Source organism: Chrysemys picta, chromosome 6, assembly GCF_011386835.1.
Source record: "Chrysemys picta bellii isolate R12L10 chromosome 6, ASM1138683v2, whole genome shotgun sequence".
Classification (NCBI taxonomy): domain Eukaryota; kingdom Metazoa; phylum Chordata; order Testudines; family Emydidae; genus Chrysemys; species Chrysemys picta.
Window position 1 is genome coordinate 129,407,742 of NC_088796.1, and position 23,866 is coordinate 129,431,607.

General features: G+C 46.4%; 1 protein-coding gene and 1 long non-coding RNA gene across 12 annotated transcripts in view; one reads left to right on the forward strand and one right to left on the reverse strand.

The window, feature by feature from the left end:
* The window catches only part of PSD3 (pleckstrin and Sec7 domain containing 3), a 148,868-nt gene that overhangs the window by 84,269 nt on the left and 40,733 nt on the right, over positions 1–23,866 (reverse strand). The window contains exon 1 of one of the 11 annotated variants that reach the window (XM_065549846.1): positions 17,977–18,254. The exons of the other annotated variants lie outside the window; for them this stretch is intronic. The gene's annotated coding sequence lies outside the window, so the exon portion shown is untranslated. Of the gene's footprint in view, positions 1–17,976; positions 18,255–23,866 lie in introns of those variants that run through there. 11 annotated transcript variants of the gene reach the window in all.
* LOC135972310 (uncharacterized) lies at positions 3,467–8,966 on the forward strand. The gene is made up of 2 exons (XR_010588733.1): positions 3,467–3,604; positions 4,411–8,966. It is a non-coding gene; the product is annotated as an uncharacterized LOC135972310 (long non-coding RNA).

Sequence of the window (23,866 nt, forward strand, 5' to 3'; positions counted from 1 at the left end):
GTCAACAAGCCCAGAACTCAGAGATGGCTTTTTCCTGGTGTCAAAACTCCTGTGCTTTAGCAGAGAGAGCCCCAATGTGACTGGCCGCCACAGGCTTGTCAGACTGGGACAGCCAGAAGGAAATCCGATCAGATCCACGTGGAGACCAAATGCATGGGGCTGAGGGTCTGTACAAACAGCCTGCCCAGCCAGTGGGTCTGTTGCCGGTAGTCTGGATGCAGGATGGTAGGTGTTGGATACAGGGCTAGTTCCCCCCACACACCCCCAAAGTCCCACTTTCCCCATCATGTTCCTGAAAAGGCCTGCAATTCTCACACATGATCCCTCCACTTCCCCCTTGCCTCTCCCTATAGTCCCCCAGACATCTGAATTCCTCCCCCTCAAACCGGATCTCATCCTCCCCACACTCCTCACAGCTGACTCCCCTCACGGTTCTCCTCCCCACCACTTCCAACCCCCACAAAACTCCAGTTCCCCCTTAGCTCTGACGCTCACACACAGCTCAGAGACACTCCCAACTCGAGGGAACCAGCCTCAGCTCTGACTCCCCACAGCAACCCTGCCCTCAAAAGACCCCTTTCCACCTGCTCCGAACTCGCCAGCTCCCCTACCCCAACACTGCTCCACTTCCCCCACAACTGGGATTCTTCCCACTGCTCCCCAATACCCACAGAGCCCGCGTCAACATTCCCACCATCGTTAGCACAACTCCAGTTGCTCCCCTGGCATCTGCATGGCTCCAGATAGTGCTCCCAAGCTCCCCATGTGCATAGGTCCCTGCAGAAATACCTCCCCTCCTGTGCCACACGTGCCCTACAAAGATCCATCTCCTCCCACCACGGCACAGCTCCATTAACCTCACACATCCTTCCCACTAATTTCCCCCCTTCCTCCCCAGCAACTACACCCCCAGCATTGCCCCTCCATGCAGTCGTGCCCCCCCCCCCCCCGCCAGAGGTCCCACCCCCCTTCCCCAATACCCACAGCTTCTTTCACTCTGCCACACGATCATGTGTGTTTGGCCACCCAAACAACATTAGGAGAACGGACCCTTGATGTCTCCTGCGGGAGGGCCAGGCGGCCATTTCTCGCCCTTCCCTCCCACTGTCCTGTGGAGGGCTGGCAGGTACGCCTCCCCCAAATTTTGCTCGTTGGGGAATCAAGAGGAGGGGGCTCGCTGTTCGTCTCCGTCTCAAGGCCAGGAACCAAAATCTCCTCCATGGCCTTCCTCCCCGTCGAAATCCTGGACTCTGGACCAGCACTGGGCTGGCGGGTTCTATGGACAATCCAGGTCCATTGATGGCCTGGAATCCTCAGTGCCAGAACCCTGATCAGTACGGGCCAGAGCTCTGCCAGGGGATGTACCTGCCAGGCTCTGGTCCCACCGGGAGGAGAGGGCAGCGATCCCTTCCCACGAGATTTCCTGTCCTTGGATTGGGGGCATAGGGAGGGGGGGCAGGCCAGCTGGCCACCCCCAGGAGATTCCAAGTTTGAGTGTGACTGGGGACTCCTTTAGTGGAGAAGTGGGGGAGAACTCCTGGGGGTGTGTGTGGGGGGGGGGAGGCATATAAAAGCAGGCAAGATGAGCTGTGGAGGTAAGAGTATGGGGAAGGGGAGGCAGGGTAACTGCAGGGTGGGGACAACAGATCTGCAGAAGGAGGCTGGAGAAATGGAGGGCAGGGTGTGCTATATGAGAGAACACAGGAAGGAGGAGGGAGAAGAAATAGGAACCCGGGCGCACCAGGGGCCATGCAGCTGCCCACACTGCTATCCCCTATGCACGGGGTGGGGGCCCACCCTGGCAGTAGTCCCTGCATGCTACAACTCCTGAACAAAACAGGACTGGCACCTCTACACTAGAACAAGGCCCTGCCCTGCCTCAGGACCGGGGCGCACTGAAATGTACGATGGAAGCAGGTGTGTACAAGGGAGCTGACGTATGGAAGACTAGACAGGGTTGGTGGGGAGCTGAGAGTCTGTACTCTGATGCCTCACCGTGATCTCTCGACACTTCCATACAACTCCCAGTCCAGATACCTGCCCTGGGGGGTGTCTTTCAAACACCCAAGCACCAGCGCTCAGACTCTCCTTCATTTCCTCCCCAAAGCCTCTTTGACCCATGCCTCCCACAATTCCTAGTTAACAAACCTACAAAACCACCCCACCAAAAATTAGACTGAGATTCCATTTAGAAAGGGGTAACAAATGACAGATGTTATAGGCATGTTACAGACAGGGGTCCCTTCCAGCCCGATAGTTCTAGGATTCTGGGAGGGGTGGGTGGGTGGGATAGATAGATGGCTGTAAACACTATAGCAGAAGGTTTTCTAGCAGCCTAGAACACATAGTTATAAACCACCAACTGATCTGTTGGACTCTATAACAACACAGCAGCTGTTTAATAAAAATGTCTGATAATCATTCATTAAGAAGCACGCACATCAGAAGAAGGGGTGAGAACTGCAGCTTTCTTCCCATGTTACAGTATCCATTGCACTCAAAGCAAGAAAGGGCAGTGGTGCTCCTCAGGGTATTTTTTATCAACTCCATCTGTACTCACTTCCTTCCAGCTCTGTTACAGAAGAATCACTTAAACACTTATTTTGTGAGTGACATTTTCAGTAAACCTCTCAAACTGAGATTTTCAAAGCAGCTAAGGGAACTGAACACCCAATTGCCGTTGCAGTGACTGGGAATTTTTTTATTTGGATTTAAATAATAAAAAGACATCTATAAAAGGCTCCAGATGCCTGAATGCACAATTAATACTGCAACGTAGTCCCAGCGGCACTGAAACAATGGCTCCTGCAGGAACTCCACCTGACAGCCACCTGCAATACAAAAACACTCCTTTCTACTCCATCATTGTGGGAAGTAGACCCTCAGCCCTCCCCAAAAGCCTTATCCATCCTCTGCAGCGTGCCTTTCAGGTTACCAAATCTGGGCTATTTCAGACTAAGTGCAGGAAGTAAATTCTAGAGCCCAGGGTGGATAAAAATCAATGATTTTTATTTTTTTTTAAATAAAAGAAACAACCAGATTTTTTTAATTTAAATCGGATTTTTTTTTATAAAATGCTTTTTGAGGAAAAAAACCTATCTAAAGATAGTTTGAATTAAGATACATTATAGCTCAAAGATATCTCCTCATGGAATAGGGATTATAAATTCTATAGTATGAGACGGTGTATTCAGGTCATGTTTAAGAATGTTTGTAAATGAGTTCCAATAGTTCATGGATTGGGGACCCAATCTTATGGGGTTCCAGGGGCTTTTGTATAGATTATTTAGGTTAATCTTTCAATCTACTCAATGGGACTCAGTGCTCAGTGTAGAACAGAGGTGGGCAAACTACGGCCCGTGGGCCACATCAGGCCCGCGGGACCGTCCTGCCCAGCCCCTGAGCTCCTGCCCCGGGAGCCTGCCCCCGGCCCCTCCCCTGCTGTTTCCCCTCCCCCGCAGCCTCAGCTCGCCCCGCCGCTGGCACAATGCTCTGGGGCTGCGAGCTCTGCGGCAGCACAGCTGCAGAGCCCGGCCTGACCCAGTGCTTTGTGCTGCACAGCGCGGCTGTAACGCTGCCAGCCACCAATGCTCCAGGCAGCGTGGTAAGGGGGCATGGAGCGGGGGGGGTGGATAGAGGGCAGGGGAGTTTGGGGGGTGGTGGTTAGAGGGCCGGGAGGTGGTAGGGGTTGGGGCGGTCAGAGGGCGGGGAACAGGGGGGTTGAATGGGGGCAGAGGTCCCGGGGGGCAGTCAGGAAGGAGAGGGAGGGTTGGATGGGGTGGCAGGGGCCAGTCAGGGGTGGAGGTTCTGGGGGCGGTCAGGGAACAGGGAGCGGGGGGCAGTCAGGGGCAGGGGTTCCAGGGGCAGTCAGGGGACAGGGAATGGGGGGGTGGATGGGGCAGGGGTCCATGGGGGCCGTCAGGGTGTTGGGGTTACTATGCCTGCCTGAGCCAGTTCTTCCATGTTTAACTCTAATCGACCTTAACAACCAAGGACAGGAATTGGAATGTGTAAATAGCCAGTTAGCAATTACGACCTTGCTCATACTAGGTACCAAACAATAATGATGAGGTTTGCATGTTTCTAGCTGGGGAAGGGGTAATAAACTAAGGGTAAACAGGACCAAATAACTGTTTAGGGAGAAGTTACTAACAAGCTAGATTTATAGCCCTAGAATGATTTAGTTGCTTAAATGTATAAACATGCCTTCGGGAGAGAGGGGAGGGGGAGTAGAGGGGGGGTGGTAAAGAGGGGGAGAGAGGGGGGGCTTAGTTGTAAAATGTATAAAGAAGAGAGAAACTGTTTTTGCTGGTGTGCTCGATTTGAGACTTGCCTGTCTCCTTGCACCACTTTGAGATCTCAAATAAACTTTGATTGTTTCTCCACCCCGGTATGTTTATTGGTGCGAAGCACTCCGGGTACCGAACCCCACTGTTGCTGTCCTCGGGCCCCTGTGCCGGCAACAGTCTTGGCGTCCCTGGGTGGGCTCGAGGCTGAAATTTAGCCTTGCCCGGACCCCTCTCGGCGGCCGACGGATTACGGCGACGACCGACGCCCAGCGCGCACCGGTGACTTCATCGGGGGCCTCGGCGGAGACGTGATTTTGTCGACCCCGGAGGGCACAACGGTGCAACGCGTTCGAGTAGTGGAGAAGCAGCTGCGGGCGACGGTGCAGAACCGGACCCTTGGATAAGGTAGGAACAGTCCAGTGGGGACTTTACCTGTTTTGACCTGGGGACGCCCAGTGTCTCCCTAGAGTATGGGGCAGGGACAAAGTACTGCAGGCAGGGCAAGGTGTACGCCCTTAGAATGCATTCTGGTGAACTGGAAAGTGTTTGGATCGGATCCGTTGATTAAAAGTAAATTAAAAAGATTCTGTACAGTAGACTGGCCTCAATATCAGCTAGAGGACCAGGAAAGGTGGCCACCGGAGGGATCACTTAATTATAATACGATCCTTCAATTGCTTTTGTTTTGTCAGCGTACGGGTAAATGGAATGAACATATGTATGTACAGTTGTTTATGTTGTTAAGAGATAGATCAGATCTTTTGCAAAAGTGTAATTTGACTCCGACAGGTTCGGTAGTAACTATTGTTAGTCCTCAGAACCCTCCCCCAGTTGTAATGGCAGAGTCGGTGTCCCCTTCGGCTCCAACACCCCCACCGTATAAAGATAGGGTGCCTCAGGTCCCAGAGATTGCCCCCTCGGTGGGATTCTATCCATTGATAACTGAGACTCGGATAGCCCGTCCTGGAACAGAAAATCGCCCAGCTACTACAATGCAGGTTTATACCCATGTGCCTTTTAACTCGGTGGACCTACCAGCTTTTAAGGCACAGGCAGGGGAATTCTCTACGAATCCAAGCAAGTTTATCTCGGTCTTTGAAGGGTGTCTGGCTAGCCATAAGCCTGACTGGGATGACTGTAATGTCCTTATGCGGACCCTGCTGTCTGAGGTGGAGCGTAATCAGGTTGTGTCTAAGGCACGAGAGGAGGCACAGCTTAGACATGAGGCAAATGCAGCAAACGTTCCTGTTGCTGCAGTTCAGGTCCCTACAGCAGACCCCCGGTGGAATCCCAACATGCCGGCAGATCTCACCTGTCTCACTGTATACAAGGAGCTCCTATTACATGGTCTCCAACACTCAGCTGTCCGACATAACAATTGGGCTAAGTCGTATGAGCTAGTACAGGAGCCAAAAGAGAGTCCGGTTGCTTTTCTGCAGCGTATTCGGGATACTATCAGGCAACTACTAATGCAAACCCTGATGATCAGGCTACTGAGGCAATCATAAAGGGTATCTTTACCAGCCGTGCCGCCCCTGATATTAAAAGGAAATGCAGAAAAAGGAGGATTTGATGGGCATGATAATGGCACAGATTTTGGAAACTGCAAACAGGGCTTATAGCCTTAGGGAGGGAGAAAAGGAAAAGAGGCAAGTGAAAATGATGGTTGCAGCAGTACAGGCTGGTGGCAGGGGAAGATTTCAGGAAGGTGGAAGGAGCCGGGGAATGAGAGGACGTGGGCGTGGGCGCCCTGGCTCACAGGAAAGGCGTCTGGGTCGCAACCAGTGTGCCATATGCCGAAAGGAGGGACATTGGAAAAATGAGTGCCCCGAAAGGGAAGGTACCCCTATGATGGCAGCGGAGGATCAAGAATAGGGGTGTCAGGGGAGACGGACTATCCTGCCCCCGGAACCCCGAGTAAAAATGCGGGTGGGAGATTCAGACATAGACTTCTTAATAGACTCTGGAGCTGCACGAACTGCTGTAAACCAACCCCTGCAGCTGCCTGTGGCAGATTCCCTCACTGTGGTGGGAGCCACAGGGAAAGGAACCAAGGGCCCAGTATATGCCCCAGCGGAATGTGCTTTGGGAAACAGAACTCTATCTCACAGACTGGTTTACCTCCCCGATTGTCCAACGCCACTACTGGGACGGGATCTGCTTTGTCGCTTAGGTGCCACCCTGCATTTCACCCAAGATGAAATAAGCCTCACCTTACCTCCAGAGAATGCCTGGATAATGACACTTGCAATTGAGCCCTCAGCCATGCAAGCCCCAGAGTGGAGTCAGTGGGAGAAGCGGGTTTTTCCTCTGGTATGGGCATCAGGGATCCCAGGAAAGGCAGCCCATCATACTCCTATTACTGTTCAGCTCTTGCCAGGAAAAGGTCCAGTGCGAATCAAGCAGTATCCGATCAAAAGGGAAGCCAGAGAGGGATTGCAGGAAACTATAGACCAGTTCCTAAAGTGCGGGGTACTTCGAGAATGCCAGTCAGCTTGGAACACTCCTATCTTGCCTTTACGAAAGCCCAATGGCACATACCGGCTGGTCCAGGACCTGAGGGCAGTTAATGAGTGGGTTAAGACTCTACACCACCTTGTTCCAAATCCATATACACTGTTGGCCTCTATAGGGGGGCAGTACACCCATTTTTCAGTCCTGGATTTAAAGGATGCTTTCTTCACGATTCCGGTTGACCTCCAGTCTCAGGAGATTTTCTCCTTCGAGTGGGAGAACAAAAGGAGGGTTAGAAAGCAGCTTTGCTGGACAGTGCTGGCTCAGGGATTTAAAAATTCCCCCACCCTTTTCGGCCAGGCCCTGGCTAGAGACTTGGAGGAGTGGGACAACGAGGACAAAGTCCTCCTCCTGCAATATGTGGATGACTTGTTAATTGCTGCGGTGGGTCTAACCTCTTGCCTTAAAGCCACTGTGAGCCTCCTGCACTTCGTTGGACTCCGAAGATATCGAGTGGCACAGAGTAAGGCTCAGATTGCTCCCCCAGTGGATGGAATCTGACAACGGAACACACTTCACATCCCAAGTCGTTCAGAAGATATCGGATGCCCTACAGATCCCCTGGAAGCTTCACTCGCCATGGCGACCGCAGGCCAGTGGCGTAGTGGAGCGTACAAATCAGACACTTAAGCGGCACCTCTCAAAGGTTTGCCAAGAGGCTTCCCTTAAGTGGCCTGATGCTTTGCCCCTCGTTCTGCTCCGCATTCGCGCTCTCCCTAAGGGCAGGTTAGGGCTCAGTCCCTTCGAGATTATGTTTGGAAGGGCATGGCCTATGAATGGTACACCGGTTCTGGCAGAGGAGTGGGAAATGGGGTGTGGCTTCTTATCTCAGTACATGTGCTCTCTGTCTGCTGTTCTCTGTTCTCTCCACAGGTATACCAAAGATTTGCAGCCTCTCCCGCTGGATGCCCTGATCCACTCCTTGCAGCCAGGCGATTCCATACTCGTCCGGACCTGGAAGGACGAGCCTCTCCAAGAGAAGTGGAAGGGACCCCATACCGTCCTGCTGGTCTCCCATACAGCAGCAAAGGTTGAGGGACACAAGAACTGGATTCATCACTCTCGTCTGAAAGCAGTGCCTGCTCCTGAACGGTGGACCGTCCAGCCTGCAGAGAAGACTGCCAGCGACGATCTGGGACTTAAGCTGTTATTCAGACGACAATAGTGTCTGCTGGGAATGCCCTGTGATCTCTTTGGACAGTCACAGCGCACTCCCCGCGAGACCTCTGAGCGTTGGTTGTGTTTGTTTTCACAGGACCGGCCTAACCTGGTGGCCTGGTCCCTTTTGTTTTTAATCTGCTTACTATTGGTAATTGTTATTTTGTGGGTATTTGGGGAATTGTGATTGTTAGGCCCTAGGATCACCTGCCCAATATGAGTTCAGATCCAGGGTCTGCCATAGTGGTGCTCTTTGCCATAGGGACACTCCTCTTGTTAACTCCTGTTTCCCCCCCCAGGCACATGCGGGATGGAAAGGAACAAACACATATGAGTCCCTGAAGGTTTGCTTTGCTCAAGAGTTTAACCTCCCCAACTGCTGGGTATGCTCCCAAATCCCACACCATGCTGCAGGGTTACCCTGGAGGGTGGTTCCCCAGAAATCCCAGCATTCTCTCTCATTGAGAACCCCAGCTCCATGGCACTCAATCGTATCTTGTCTACAGAATATGAGAAAACTCAGCCAAAAGCTTGTTGAGTATTCTCAAAGGAGGGAACTGTTGGGGTTACTAGGCCTGCCTGAGCCAGAGTTCTTCCATGTTTAAACTCTGTCCTTCCATGTTTAACTCTAATCGACCTCAACAACCAAGGACAGGAATTGGAATGTGTAAATAGCCAGTTAGCAATTACGACCTTGCTCATACTAGGTACCAAACAATAATGATGAGGTTTGCATGTTTCTAGCTGGGGAAGGGGTAATAAACTAAGGGTAAACAGGACCAAATAACTGTTTAGGGAGAAGTTACTAACAAGCTAGATTTATAGCCCTAGAATGATTTAGTTGCTTAAATGTATAAACATGCCTTCGGGAGAGAGGGGAGGGGGAGCTTAGTTGTAAAATGTATAAAGAAGAGAGAAACTGTTTTTGCTGGTGTGCTCGATTTGAGACTTGCCTGTCTCCTTGCACCACTTTGAGATCTCAAATAAACTTTGATTGTTTCTCCACCCCGGTATGTTTATTGGCGCGAAGCACTCCGGGCAACGAACTCCACTGTTGCTGTCCTCGGACCCCTGTGCCGGCAACAAGGGAACAGGGTGGGTTGGATGGGACAGGAGTCCCGGGAGGGAGCTTCAAGGGGCGGCCCTCCGTACAATTTCCGAAACACGGCCAAAACGTTTGCCCGCCCCTGGTCTAGAAGATACCATCAAAGATGCTTAGTTTTGCAGTTTTCAAACTGGATTTGTATCGTTAACAGCAAAAATATTTTTAAATAAATAAATAATATATAGAGGTGAGAAATAACAGACCTCAACCCTATTGGCCCTCTGCAAATGTGTACACAGAGTCGATCCCTTATCTCTCTCTAAAAGTGCAAAGTTTCAAAAAGTTCAATGAATAGAAGATTGTTGGGGGCGGAATAGATCTGGACAAGGAGAAGGAAGGGACAGGCAGTAGAAATAAAAGTGCATCCGAAGAAGTGGGCTGTAGTCCACGAAAGCTTATGCTCTAATAAATTTGTTAGTCTCTAAGGTGCCACGAGTACTCCTGTTCTTTTTAAAAGTGAAACTGTTTGAGCAGCATATTCCAGAAGTCTTGAGGTCTTTCTGAGTGTAGCCTTCATTGATTTGAGATCTACCATAGCATTCTCTCACTAGAAGAGAAAACCTATAATGGCAGCAGGCCATAAAAGAGACCCAGTTTGGTAGGGTTACCATATTTAAAAAATAAAAAAAGAGGACACTCCACGGGGCCCTGGCCCCGCCCCTTTCCCACCCCGGCCCTGCCCCAACTCCGCCCCTTCCCCAAAAGTCCCCGCCCTAACTTCGCCCCCTCCCCTGAGCGCCCCGCATTCCCCCTCCTCCCTCCCAGCCACGCGGAAAGGGCTGCCCGAGCGCTACCGGCTTCACGGTTTGCCGGGCAGCCCCCAGACCCTGCGCCCCTGGCCAGCGCTTCCCCAGCGCAGCTGGAGCCCGGGAGGGGAAGCGCCCAGCCGGGGGCGCAGGGTCTGGAGGCTGCCCGGCAAACCGTGAGGCCAGCAGCCCCCATGCCTCTGGACCCTGCGCCCCCAGCCGGGCACTTCCCCTGCCGGGGCTCCGGCTGCTGCTGTGCTCCCTGAACTCCTGGGCTCTGTAAGCGCCGAGCTGCCTGAGCACTACCGGCTTCGGGCAGCCCCCATGCCTCTGGACCCTGCGCCGCCGGAACCCGGGAGGAGAAGTGCCCGGTCGGCGGCTCAGTCCGGAGGCAAGGGGGCTGCCCGAAGCCGGTAGCGCTTGGGCAGCTTGGCTTTAAACAGAGCCGAAGAGTCAGGGGAGGAGCACAGCAGCCGCGGGAGAGGAAGTGCCCGGCCGGTATTTTTCCCAGACATATTCGGCTTTTGGGCAATTCCCCCCAGCCGGGGGTTTGATTATCAAAAAGCCGGACATGTCCGGGAAAAACCAGACGTATGGTAACCCTACAGTTTGGGAATATTTTAATGAAGTTCCTCTACCTGTGGGTAAGACAGGCATGCGTGCAAAATGCAAACAGTGCAACAACAAAAATGCAAGGCCTGATTGCCCAAATGAAACAACATCGTGAGAAGTGTTCCTTCTCAGGAGGAAGCTGCGTTGAAGATGATGAAAGGAACATGTCTGAACATGCAGGATCTTTAGGTTGGTAAACTTTTTTATTCCACGCTTCTTTCTTAAGGACTGCCTGTCTTCCTTCTGGACTATTCTTGAATTCTCATGTTTGAGCAAAAAATATAGTTGTTACTCTATGGTACTAGCATTTTAGATGCAGTTGTGATAAAAAATAAACAGCTGAAATAGGCAGATCTTCCTTTTACAATTTCACCTTTAAAGTAGTGCTGAGTGTCAGTGAATGCAATGGTAATACTAAATGAGCAGTACGGTAATAATAATTAAATAACTGCATTGACTTATTTTGTTTAGGAGAATCCATCCTCAACATACAGGATTCTGAAGACTATCTACCTTCAAGATCACCATCATTTTCTAGAGTTTCAGAGTTATCTGCCAATGATAGTGTTTCAGTCACATCACGTATGTCACATGACCACAGTATATCACCTGTAGCAAAAAGAAAAAAAAATCTCCATCATCCAGAAACAACCATAGATAAGTTTGTGATAAGAACCAGCAGATTACAAAAAGATGAAAAAATTGCCTGGTTGGTTTATGCAAGAAACTCTCCTTTCCGTAGGACTGAGAACCCACACTTCATTAACATGGTTCAGTCATTAAGACCAGGATACAGTCCACCCAACAGAGCAGATGTCACAGGCAAATTGCTGGATAAAGTGTATGAAAGAGAAATTGAGCAGTGGGCAAAAGGTCTAGAGCGTAAAATTGTTAACCTGAGTCTTGATGGGTGGAGCAATGTCCACAATAGTCCTGTTGCATGTGCTTGTGTGACAACAGAAGACGGGAATGTCTTCCTTACAGAAACAATTGATAGATCAGGAAATGCACACACTGCAGAATACTGACAAGTAGCAGCAGTAAAAGCTATAACAAACTGTGAAAAAAAAAATTCATATGTCTAGTACGCAGCTTGGTCACAGACAATGCTGCAAACATATCCAAGAGGAGAAGAAATTATTTAGAAGAGAGTGAAGAGTCCCAAGCTAATAACACGCGGTTGCAGTGCTCATTTGATGCACCTCCTAGCCAAAGACTTCAGTGTTCCAGAAATAAAGGCTAATGTGGTTGAAATTGCAAAATACTTCCGTAACAACTACTGTGCAGCAGCTGCTCAGAAAAAAGTGGGAGGAACCAAGCTAACTCTCCCACAAGACGTGCGATGGAACTCAGTAGTGGACTGTTTTGAGCACTACATCAACAACTGGCCTAATCTGATGACAGTTTGTGAACAAAATAGTGAAAAAATAGATGGCTCTGTCACAGCCAAAGTTCTCAACATTGGGCTTCAGAGAAATGTTGAACACATGCTGAGTACCCTGAAGCCTATTTCTGGAGCCTTGAACAAAAAGCAGGGAAATAGCTGTTTTATTGCTGACGCTGTTGAAATTTGGAAGGAACTGAGTGAGATCTTAAAGAGAGATATATGCAATGACAGAGTTAAATTACAGCATTAAAAAAACAAATGGGACAAGCACTATCTCCAGCTCATTTTCTTGCAAATATTCTCAGTGCTCGGGACCAGGGTCAAACCTTAACTGCTGAAAAAGAGAAGTTTGCTATGACATGGACATCCAGCAATCATCCCTCCAGAATGGCAACTAAAATAAACTTCAGAGCTTTTAACAGCAGTAGCTTTTTCTGTTGGTGTAGAAAGAATATTTTCTTCCTTCGGACTAATTCATTCCAAATTGAAAAATCGTTTTGGACCTGAAAAGGCAGGAAAGCTTGTTTTTCTTTTCCAAATTATGAACAAACAGGAAAATGAAGGTGAAGACGACTGAGTTAGCTGCAGAAGCCAATATTCTAAGTTTCTTATGTTGACCTGGCTGACATAGTTGATTTAATTTTTGTTTTTTAAATATTTCATTTAACTATTTTAGTTAAAAACAATTTTAATAAAAACAAACCTGATTTTATAAAACTTGAATGTTTAACTAAATTCAAAAATTTATATGCTTGTTTTGTTAAAATAGGATATGTTTGCTGTTGAAGAAAAATATCCAGAATACATAATGTTGTTGTTTTAGTTAAATAAAACAATTTAAATGTCTGTCTGGTGATGTTCTCCTCCTAATATAGCATGGCAAGAAAAGCCTCCAAATATTAATGATTAACCTGTCGAATTGGAGATAGGTCATTGGGAGGTGAACTCTCAAATATCTGCTTCAATTACCTTTAGTAAATGAAATAACCAAACAATCATTCATTTTCTGATATAGCTGTAAAACTAATCTGAAAAGTTTTCAAAATAAATCACTGCTTAAAAATGTATAGTGTGTACCTTCTAAAAATGAAACCTACATCTATCTCCGAGTTGTGAAGAATATGAATTAAGGTTATAACAACCAACAAGAATGCACTTTTAGGTAGAAATCCATGATTAAATCGAGTCTTCCTGACTAGTGATTTAAATCAATTTGATTTAAATCAAATCCACCCTGCTGGAGCCCCATAGCTCCCACGGAAAACACCCTGCCAGCAGCCTCCTCTCTCTTCATACTGGACATCTGACTCCCTTAGACATATTTAAAAAATCTCAGCTTTAATGTTGAACAATACAAAGGGTAAACAGCTACAATGCACACTACTGCTATATACCCAATATGCTTACAGTGCCTTCCAAACAAACACACACACACACACACACCCCTTCAAAAGCCATGCCATGTCAACCTACGCACAACCTCTGATTTTGTCACAGAGATCACGGTGGCCACAGAAATCGTGAATTTGAATAAGGTCTGAGAAACCTTGGAAATGTCTTGTAAAAACGCATTTGATTAGTCCACCACAATGAGTGGCGCAGTGCACCTGTGCACTAGGTCGCAACGCCACTCAGGTTTGGCCTCTCCACTCCTCCGCTGATGGAGGCAGAGGGGTGAATGAGCCAAATCGGAGTGGCGTTGTGACCTTGTGCGCTAGATTTAGGGTGACCAGAGGTCCCGATTTTATAGGGACAGTCCCCATTTTGGGGTCTTTTTCTTATATAGGCTCCTATTACCCCCAACCCCCGTCCCGATTTTTCACACTTGCTGTCTGGTCACCATAGCTAGATCACAACACCAAGAGCAGGGAGTCCGGTCAGCAGCCGCTGCTGTGGGTGAGTGCAGGGTGGACTTGCTCTCCAAAACCCCCTTCCTAGGCCCCATCTTTCAACACCCCACTATACTCTTATGTTGATGTACTGGTCTGTCTCATCTTACGCTGGGGTTACGTCAGTGCGTAAAGCGAAAACCGCATATAGTCAAAATTACATTGAGTGTAATGGCGGGCGAAATCGCCCGCACTACAGGAACAATATTTAAATTGTTATTTTTCTCTTTTTTTTTGTTTTTGCCGACCGCGTAAAGCTGAATTCGCGCATGTTAAATGCGCGTAAGATGCGACAGACCCGTAATGCAAACTACATTATTTGGTGAACTTTCCGTGACTTAGCTTCTTTTTCCTGCATCTCCACCGTGAAATTTACTAAACGTTTCTGTGCCAAAATCATAGCCTTAACTACCACCAATAAAACACAGCCCTATTTCCCCCCCCCTACTCCTTATTACAGGCAATATTTATAACTCTGGAAGGTGGCCAGCACTGACAGAAAACATCTGCATCCTGAAGTCAAATACAAGAATGAACGCGACCGCAAACCATGACCGGTTATATGGAAATGCCAGCAACTACCATACAGTGACCTATATTCCACAGCAACTTCCGACACCGCACTTTAGAAATGAAGTGGGAATAGAAAAGGCGAAGAGAGCTTGTTTCTTTCGCTGTTGGCAGCTTGCCAAGGGAGTAGTCTTGGAGGGAATTTCACTAGTCTAACTTCCCAGATATAAAATGCAGTCCACGTCAGGTGTTTCATTCACAAAAGCATCATCTCAAAGCAGCTGACTATTTGATTCAATGTTCTTTTGAGTTTTTCTTACAACTAAGCAATAGCCTCCTAGTAGGAGTGGGGTAAAAGTGGTGTTTGGACTTATTCAACACCTCAATTTAGCATTCATATGAAAGAGGCCAACTTGACAATACTAGAGATTGAGGGTGAGATTTTAAGGCTCAGCTCTCATTAGAAATTAATGCATGTCCAAATCACTTAAGCAGCTTTGAAAATATGAAGCCCCAACATATGCAACATCTTTTGCAATCCTTGTTCTCTAGATGTGTAATGAGGTTTATTTAATTAGTTCCTAGATCTCTGTTGACAATGATGCTAGTAGCCAATTAGGGCCAACTGTGATGGTGGTTTATGTGGATACCTATTCGTTAAGAAATAGACCAAGATGACCTCGGGTAGGGATTCAGATCTATTACATAGATGTGAAAGCTCCTGTGCCCGCCAACTCTGGTGTTTATGTGATAAAAATGAAAACCTGCCCCATGGTATAAGCTAGATAGGTGTATAATGGAATTTATTTAATCAATGCCTAGAATTTAAGGTCAAGAGGGACCATAATAATCTAATGTGATCTCCTGTGTATCACAGGCCACGGAATCTGACCCAGTGATTCTTGCAAAATTAATCACAGGGATCAGGCAAGAAGAGAACTTGAACTCCGGGTCACTGGGGTCACAGACCAGCACAACACTCCCAGTGCCACCAGCGGAGTTTGAGCTAACTATTTCTGTCTCCTGGTGAATTTTTACAGCCTCTTCTGTCCTTTCTGTCCCAGCATTCTCAGATTCTTATCTGAAAACTCTGACGCGGTGTGCCATAGTATCCAATCAAAAATTAAAATAATATGATGAATAGCTGCAGCCTTAAATTCAGTGCATGGCACCAACAGTGACCAGATCCCTGACGGTCTCTCCTCCAATAAATACAGATTTAAAATATCACCACGATGGGACATAACTGGGCAGCAGCCCTAAAACAATCTATAATGGTTATCCCACTTTGATTATTATTAATCGCACATTGTGCTAGCACCTAGAGACCAAACAAATCATTGTGCTGAATCCTACATACACATATAGTAATCGACATCCCTGGGCCTAAACAGTTTATAGTCTAAAAGACAACACACAAAGTGGGTGAGACACACAAGCAGGAGGAGGAGGAGGGAGGGACAAAAGCCAGAGGGTGGTTTTAGCACAGTTTAGCCACGTGCGCATTTCTTTACCAAGCAGTAACAGTAACCACCACCGGTCACTTGCCTAGCTGTGATCAGTTTAATATGGGCATTAAGGCAGATGCCTTTGACTTATAGTCTCATTTGGCTATGCCTGAAGCCCTTCCCCCAGGAATGTTGCATCCAGAAGAGAGAGTGCACAGAATTCAGGGAGAGTTGGGGGAAGATAGGGCTGAGGTTTTTATAAGAGTTATGTGGTGGTTGGGGGAGGAGGTGGTAATTACAGCTGTTTTCTCTTTTCTTTAAGAGCTATACATTACTGTGATAGCAGCTTTATTTAAAGTCAAGATAAGGCAGCATCTGTCAGGAAAGCCTATTCCAGCCAAGAGAGTAATGACTGGAAATAAAAGGGTGAACATCCTGGCCCAATGAAGTCCATGGCAAAACTCCCATCAAATTCAATCGGTGCAGGATTGCTCCCAGGTGCCTAACATGTGTGGATGTGATGTTATGAAACTAAAGTTTTTTTTAAACACGCCTTCAGTTTCAGTCTTTTTTACACTTTTTACAAAGAACACAGTTTCCCAAACAGTCAGCATCTCTGACTGTAAACAGTCTTATCCATCGTTAATTTATCTGCCCTGCAACAGCACCTAAAGGCTGCAAGAAGGGACTGGCGACCCGTTCTACTAGGCATTGCGGGCGGGATCTTCCAGTGCTGAGACTGAACTCTGCTCTCACTGAAGTCAGCGTTGACCTCCATGGGAGCAGAATTAGGCTGGCTGGTGAGAAACTCCCACCCTGTACATATAATCACTTATTGAAAGAGGCAATCCCTGCCCTAACAAGTGTACAATTTAAGGAAAGTTAATATTAAACTGGGGATAGATACCTGGAACCTCCAGACATTTTGTTGTGTTATGAGAATTTCTTTCTTCCATTGCTTTAAGCAAGCTGAAATCAGGGGTGCGCGAGGGGAACCACTGCGGAAGAAACATCCCCTCGAGATGAAGGCTTCTAGCCAGCTTTAGAACATGACAAGTCATTGCTTGTGATAAATGACTGGCAGCACGGAGAGCCAGAGGGCTTCCAAACTGCTTCTAATAGATCTCAAGACTGATTATTAGGTTGTTCTGTGTCCTGCAGCTCATTAGAAACTCATGTCGAACAATGATTTACCTTGTCAATTAGCTTCTATTACAGGCTCTCCCAAGGAAAATTTCCCTTTCTTGGTAGGTGATTCACGGTGCTACTTTGCTCTAAATGGTTTAATATGCTTTGAAGTCCCACATCTGAACTCTCTTCAAAGACATGCTTTAAAGTGGATCAGTCTTCTCTGAGCAGCACAGCGGCCCTCGCTTGCAACTCCAGCTTACTTTGTGGCTCCCTAGTATAGTATCAATGAGTATATGAATGGAGGATCAATGTCTCTGTGAGCAGCTGCCAAGAAGCCATTAAAAAATACCAAGCGCTCAGATGTGTCACACTCCAAAGAAAGGAATATGTATCCACATATCCACTATGATCTATCACTTCTCATTCTTTACTAAGAAGATTTCATACTCAAAGTAGTTTTTAGGAACTAGAACAGGCCCAGCTGCTTAACATAACCACCAGCTGTATATAATCCTCCTCCTTATCGCTCTCCTTTTGCTTCCATTAACGAAAAACTCACTAATCGTAAATAGGAGTAAACATCTAGAATGCCAGAAAATTCCATTTCTAGGAGGCATGTAATGAAGCAAGTACAAACCCTCTCCAGATAGGATCATAGTATTACAACATCAAGACCATCCACCTAAAAGCACAGGATTAGAGTCTCTCAACAGCCAGCATGCCCCAATGTTACACTGATATTACAGCTGACTGTAGCCTCAAGTACAAACAGCAATCAAATGTTTTGCTGAAAATACTGTGGACCTGATTCTTAAATGTAACCCAAGACCCTTCACACTGCTGTGGCAATGTAGAGACCTGAAAGTGGGTGTAAATGTATGCCCACTTTAAGGCCCCTTTGAACTGCTAGAGCAGCATAAGGGGAATTTATTGTACATGAAAATCAGACCCTTTCTGATTCGGCTGCTCTGTGGTAGTACTCTTCTGAAGTCGTTTTCAAATATTAAAAAGCATTTTTTTTAAAAACCCACCTATTTATACAAATTGGATTTGTACCCACAGAGGGCCAGATACTCTGATGTAAACTGGCATAGCCCCAGGGTCTTCAATGGGATCTGGCCAGTCTGCCTCTCATTGAGATCCGAAATAGACAAAAAAAAAAAAAAAAACCATTAAATCCCAGTTACCTCTGTTAGAACACGCTCAGCCACTAACTGTTCCATGCATGGGATAGTTTTCTACCCCATCTGTTCAGCAAACATTCCTCTCCCTTGGAGTTTCTTGCATGCCTTGCAGCTTTCGAGAGCAGTACAAATACGGTGCACTGGTTCTGCCTGGTATTTCCCTGCAACACTTCAATATAGCTTCCTCAGCAGCAAGAATGAAAACTTGAAAGACATTTAACTACTTCCCCTGCTCTTCCTGGTTCCCCACAACAACTTCCCTCCACCAGACCTGCTTCCAATGCCCACAATACAATGAAGTCACACATGACCCCACGCTAGCATTAAAGTTTAACTGTTTGGAGACTGGCCCAGAAAGCTCATGTGAAATCTGCAGCTGCTGCAGCTTAATTCTTTTGCAGGCAACTTGGAAAACGGATGCTCAAAGATACAGCATTTGTTCCTTTCTTTAAAGTCAGTTCTTTTTAAAGAACAAACAAACATACAGATGGTGTGTAGCAGGCCACTCATTTTCCACAGGAGTTTTATTTCATAATTCTGCAGTGAAACAAACTCTCCTCCTTTTCACAACTGATAGAACAGCCAACTGCTCTACCAGGTCGTTTCAATGTTATTTACACTGTTTTGGCTACCCATAGTTCTCCTGGTAGCAAAAACAAGTCACCATTCACACACAGCTCCCTACAATTGTTTGCTTCTGCCTCTTCTCCAAGCAGGCAGCTGAGAAAAGCAGTTTACCAGCAAGAATGCAGAAGGGCTTGACTGACAGCCAGACATGACCAATGGATAAGAGGACAGATTGCACTTTGGGCCAGGCCATCAGCAGGGCATAAAACAATATAATTCCATGGATCTCAGTAAATGAAAAGTGTAGGTTACTCACCTAAAAAGCATTGACTTTAACGGGGCTATGTCAACACATGCCAGCTGAGCACCTGATCACTGATGCTTTGTACAGAAAACTGCACACACCTATTCAGATCAGCTACTGGGGTGTTGTGAGGGGGTTTTTGGTCAGCTCCTGGATTCTTTTGCTTTGCTTTGGGAGGGGGTTGGGAACAGAAGTGGTGTCAGCAGACTGGGTTTTTTTTTGTTTGTTTTTTCCAGTAACTGCTTATTTGGGAAGTATAAGCAGTTTTACAAATCCTCATCAAACATGCATGAGAAATACAGTATTAACCAGTACAAAAGTCAACTCAGCCCTTTTTTGTTTAGAGAAACATTATATGCAATGATACCATTGTCAAGTTTTTCTACTAAGCAAAGTATTTCCAAGATGTTCATAATGGTTCCTCCTGGCCTTATAACACTGGTCTACAATTTTTGAGAAGTCGTCTGCCTCAGAGATAAAATGTGCTATTTATTATGTATTCTGATGTGCTGAATTCAAATATGACAATTAAAACAACTGATTAGCTACTGTTTCTAAGATATTTAAGTTTTTACATTTTATGTCTATGTATATTGTGTAGATAGTAGTTTTAATCATAAATTGTAAACCTAGGTCTTTTCATGTGTTTATGGTTGCTTTACATGATAATATTTCACCTGTCCTGTTTATGGAACACTTTAAAAATCAGCAAAAGGGTTATATAAATAAAAATGTATTATGAAACAAAAGGCAAAAAACTATTATGTACATAGCTTAGTCCTATTCAGTGTCTACTCGGTGCTTCTTGGCTTGTCTCTTGTATTCATTAAATGGAGAAACTCTTGTCACTGTCCAGCAATAGTCTGCAAGCATTGATGGGCTCCATTTGCCCTGATAGCGTTTCTCCATTGTTGCAATGTCCTGGTGAAATCAATCGCCGTGCTCGTCGCTCACTGCTCCGCAGTTCGGTGGAAAAAAATCTAGATGAGAGTGCAAAAAATGTATCTTTAGTGACATGTTGCAACCAAGGCTTTTGTATGCCTTGAGAAGGTTTTCCACCAACAACCTGTAGTTGTCTGCCTTGTTGTTTCCGAGAAAATTTATTGCCACTACCTGGAAGGCTTTCCATGCCGTTTTTTCTTTGCCACACAGTGCATGGTCAAATGCATCATCTCGAAGAAGTTCACGAATCTGAGGACCAACAAAGACACCTTCCTTTATCTTAGTTTCACTTAACCTTGGAAATTTTCCACGGAGGTACTTGAAAGCTGCTTGTGTTTTGTCAATGGCCTTGACAAAGTTCTTCATCAGACCCAGCTTGACGTGTAAGTGTGGTAACAATCTTCCTTGATTCAACAAGTGGTGGATGCTGAACACTTTTCCTCCCAGGCTCCAATGACTGTCGGAGTGACCAATCTTTCTTGATGTAGTGGGAATCTCTTGCACGACTATCCCATTCACAGAGAAAACAGCAGTACTTTGTGTATCCAGTCTGGAGACCAAGCAAGAGAGCAACAACCTTCAAATCGCCACAAAGCTGCCACTGATGTTGGTTATAGTTTATGCACCTCAAAAGTTGTTTCATGTTGTCACAGGTTTCCTTCATATGGACTGCATGACCAACTGGAATTGGTGGCAAAACATTGCCATTATGCAGTAAAACAGCTTTAAGACTCGTTTTCGATGAATCAATGAACAGTCTCCACTCATCTGGATCGTGAACGATGTTGAGGGCTGCCATCACACCATCGATGTTGTTGCAGGCTACAAGATCACCTTCCATGAAGAAGAATGGGACAAGATCCTTTTGACGGTCACGGAACATGGAAACCCTAACATCACCTGCCAGGAGATTCCACTGCTGTAGTCTGGAGCCCAACAGCTCTGCCTTACTCTTGGGTAGTTCCAAATCCCTGACAAGGTCATTCAGTTCACCTTGTGTTATGAGGTGTGGTTCAGAGGAGGAGGATGGGAGAAAATGTGGGTCCTGTGACATTGATGGTTCAGGACCAGAAGTTTCATCCTCTTCCTCTTCCTCGTCTGACTCAAGTGAGAATGATTCTGGTGCATCAGGAACCGGCAGTCCTTCTCCGTGGGGTACTGGGCGTATAGCTGATGGAATGTTTGGATAATGCACAGTCCACTTTTTCTTCTTTGACACACCTTTCCCAACTGGAGGCACCATGCAGAAGTAACAATTGCTGGTATGATCTGTTGGCTCTCTCCAAATCATTGGCACTGCAGAAGGTATAGATTTCCTTTTCCTGTTCAACCACTGGCGAAGATTTGTTGCACAAGTGTTGCAGTAAATGTGTGGGGCCCACCTCTTGTCCTGATCTCCAATTTTGCAGCCAAAATAAAGGTGATAGGCTCTCTTAACCATAGTGGTTATACTGCGCTTTTGTGATGCAAAAGTCACTTCACCACAAACATAGCAGAAGTTATCTGCACTGTTCACACAAGTACGAGGCATCTCTGCTCACTTTGGCTAAACAGAAATGTATCCCTTTGCAAAATCAAACACTGACAAATAAGAGAGCATGACACCGTATGATTTCTAGAGCTGATATGGGGCAATTTGTTCAGCAGAGTGATCTAAGCTTCATTATGATTGCATCATCCATGACTTCTAGGAATAACATGATGCAATTCATATCATGTATGATGCAATACCAGCTTCAGATTGCATCATTCATTGTTTTGCCTAAAAAGCAAGTAGTGTCCAAACCCAGTCATAGATTTATTCATAGATCCAGTCAAAGATGTATTTTAGTCATTTCTGGTTTAAATTGAGATCCCTTCCCTTTATAACTCACTTATCCTCCGCCATTCCCAAGTCAAGGGTCGTATATACTGACCCAATAGCATATCTTGAAAATTAGAGCCAATCAACAATTTTAAGCATCATTTTCGTTCTCAGTGACCCAGAATTAGTAAAGTTGGATTACATTTATTTCAGAAGCATTTTGGCTGTAGAGCAGTGTAATCTATGAAGTTAGAGGATGAACCTTCTGACACAACCAAGGCATGTTTTCTTAACCCAAAAGAAACGCCTCTCTCACCAACAGAAGTTGTTCCAATAAAAGATATTACCTCACCCACCTTGTCTCTCTAAAGGCCTGGTGTACACTAAAGTTAGATCGACATGAGGTAGCTTACGTCAGCCTAAGTCCGTACGCGTGTACACTGAAATGTTGCTCCCGCTGATGTAACTCGCCCACTATACCAACTTAATAACTCCACCTCCGTGAGAGACATAGTGCTTAGGTCGAGCAACAGTGAGCGTGTAGACATTGCTTACATCAACTGTTGCTGCCTCTCAGAAACCATCCCACAACAACTCACGCTGGCGGTTAAATCGGTGCAAGTGCTCCTGGTGCATAGTGTGGACGTATAAAACCGATTCAATTACTGCAGTGGGTGTACATGGATGTAACTTAGGTCGACTTAATTTTGTAGTGTAGACTTGCCCCTAATATCTATTTGTCCTCTCTATTTGGCTGTGCAGGCATTTAATGCATTAATTTTCCATAACTGTAACTTCACATATTTCTTGGAACCATTCTGGGCAATTTTTTTCTTTTGCTACCAGCAGCCTAGCACCTACATTAAATTTTCAAAGGAGCGCTACCGGAGTTAGGAGCCCAACTCCACCCCTTCTGGGGGCTCTCCCATACGAGGGGAATCCTCTGCGGGGTGACTTATGGGTGATTTCTGCTCCCTCTCTGCCACCCGAGCATTGCAAAGGAAGTGGATTGAGGCCAAGATTCTGGCCCATTAATTGTACTGTTGCATGATGCTTCTCTAAACAAAACATGATGAGCTCATTTCTTAATTGCTGATAGTGCATCATTGGTGCTTTTACGGTAAAAATTGGAAAAACTGTTCATGCTTCCTAAATAAACAGCTATTTTAAAAAGCAAGCAAGCAAAGAAGTTACATTTGATGGGGTCTTCAAAACTGTTAAGCAGCATTTCCCCTTTCCGTTTAAGGCCTACAACCTATTACTGTGAAACTCTGGGAAAGGCCCCCCCCCCCCCCCAAAAATTACATAACCATGCTAAGGAGAACCCTGCTGCACGCTGGAAGCTTTGTTGTGGACTGTTGCTGAGAACCTTCAGGGTTGCTTTTTTATAAAATGGGGTGATACCAATATCTTTAAATCTGTGTTGTCTAAATTCAGGGCACCTAGATAAAAGTGACCTGATTTTCTGCAAGCCTGAGCACCCGAATCCCTTGAAGACAATGGCAGCTGCAGTTCTCTTATTTAGGTGCCTAACTATGGATTTAAGAGCCTAACGTCAGGAAATTGTGGCCCAAATCTTCACATTCTGAGATCAGCCTGCCCCCTTTGAAAACTTCCCGAAGATCCAGGAAGAGGAAATACCATGTTTTTCTTCTCAGCCCAAGGGTAAAGCTAGTGAGAACAAGGACAGGACAATTAAAGAAACAGTATCTAAGAGAAAACCAGTAGCCCCAGATACAAGAAGTATAGAGGAATCACAAGAACTATGCACTAGCTGGGCATACCGGGACTGGTGCACCGTTGTCCTGCATTCTGGGTAAGCATTTACACCCAATGAATGCAAAGTAGATGCAAAATGCTACCCAATCAGAACGGCTGCATTTTGCCCCCATTTTGCACTGGTATAAATCACTACACAATGGCAGGGCAATGGGGATTCAGGCCTAATGTCTGGGTGCTGCAGTGCAGCTATAAAGGCACACGCCCCTTCTAAGCTAACCGGTCTTAAAGGTTGTACACCCTGCCACAAGGGAGTGACAGGAAGACAAAGTACAAGCTCCCAATTCTCTGCTGTTCTGACTAAATGAAACCCTCCATCTTGACTATAGCAAACCTGCACGTCGCAGGGAAACGATAGTTACACAGACAGACCGGCTCGAGGAGAGAAAGAGAGATCTCCAGCTATTAAACCCCACAGGAAATAGAAGATTGAAAATCTTTCCCCAGGAATACAAGCAGCACCCAGGTCTCATTCATCCCCATTTCTCCCCTCCTCC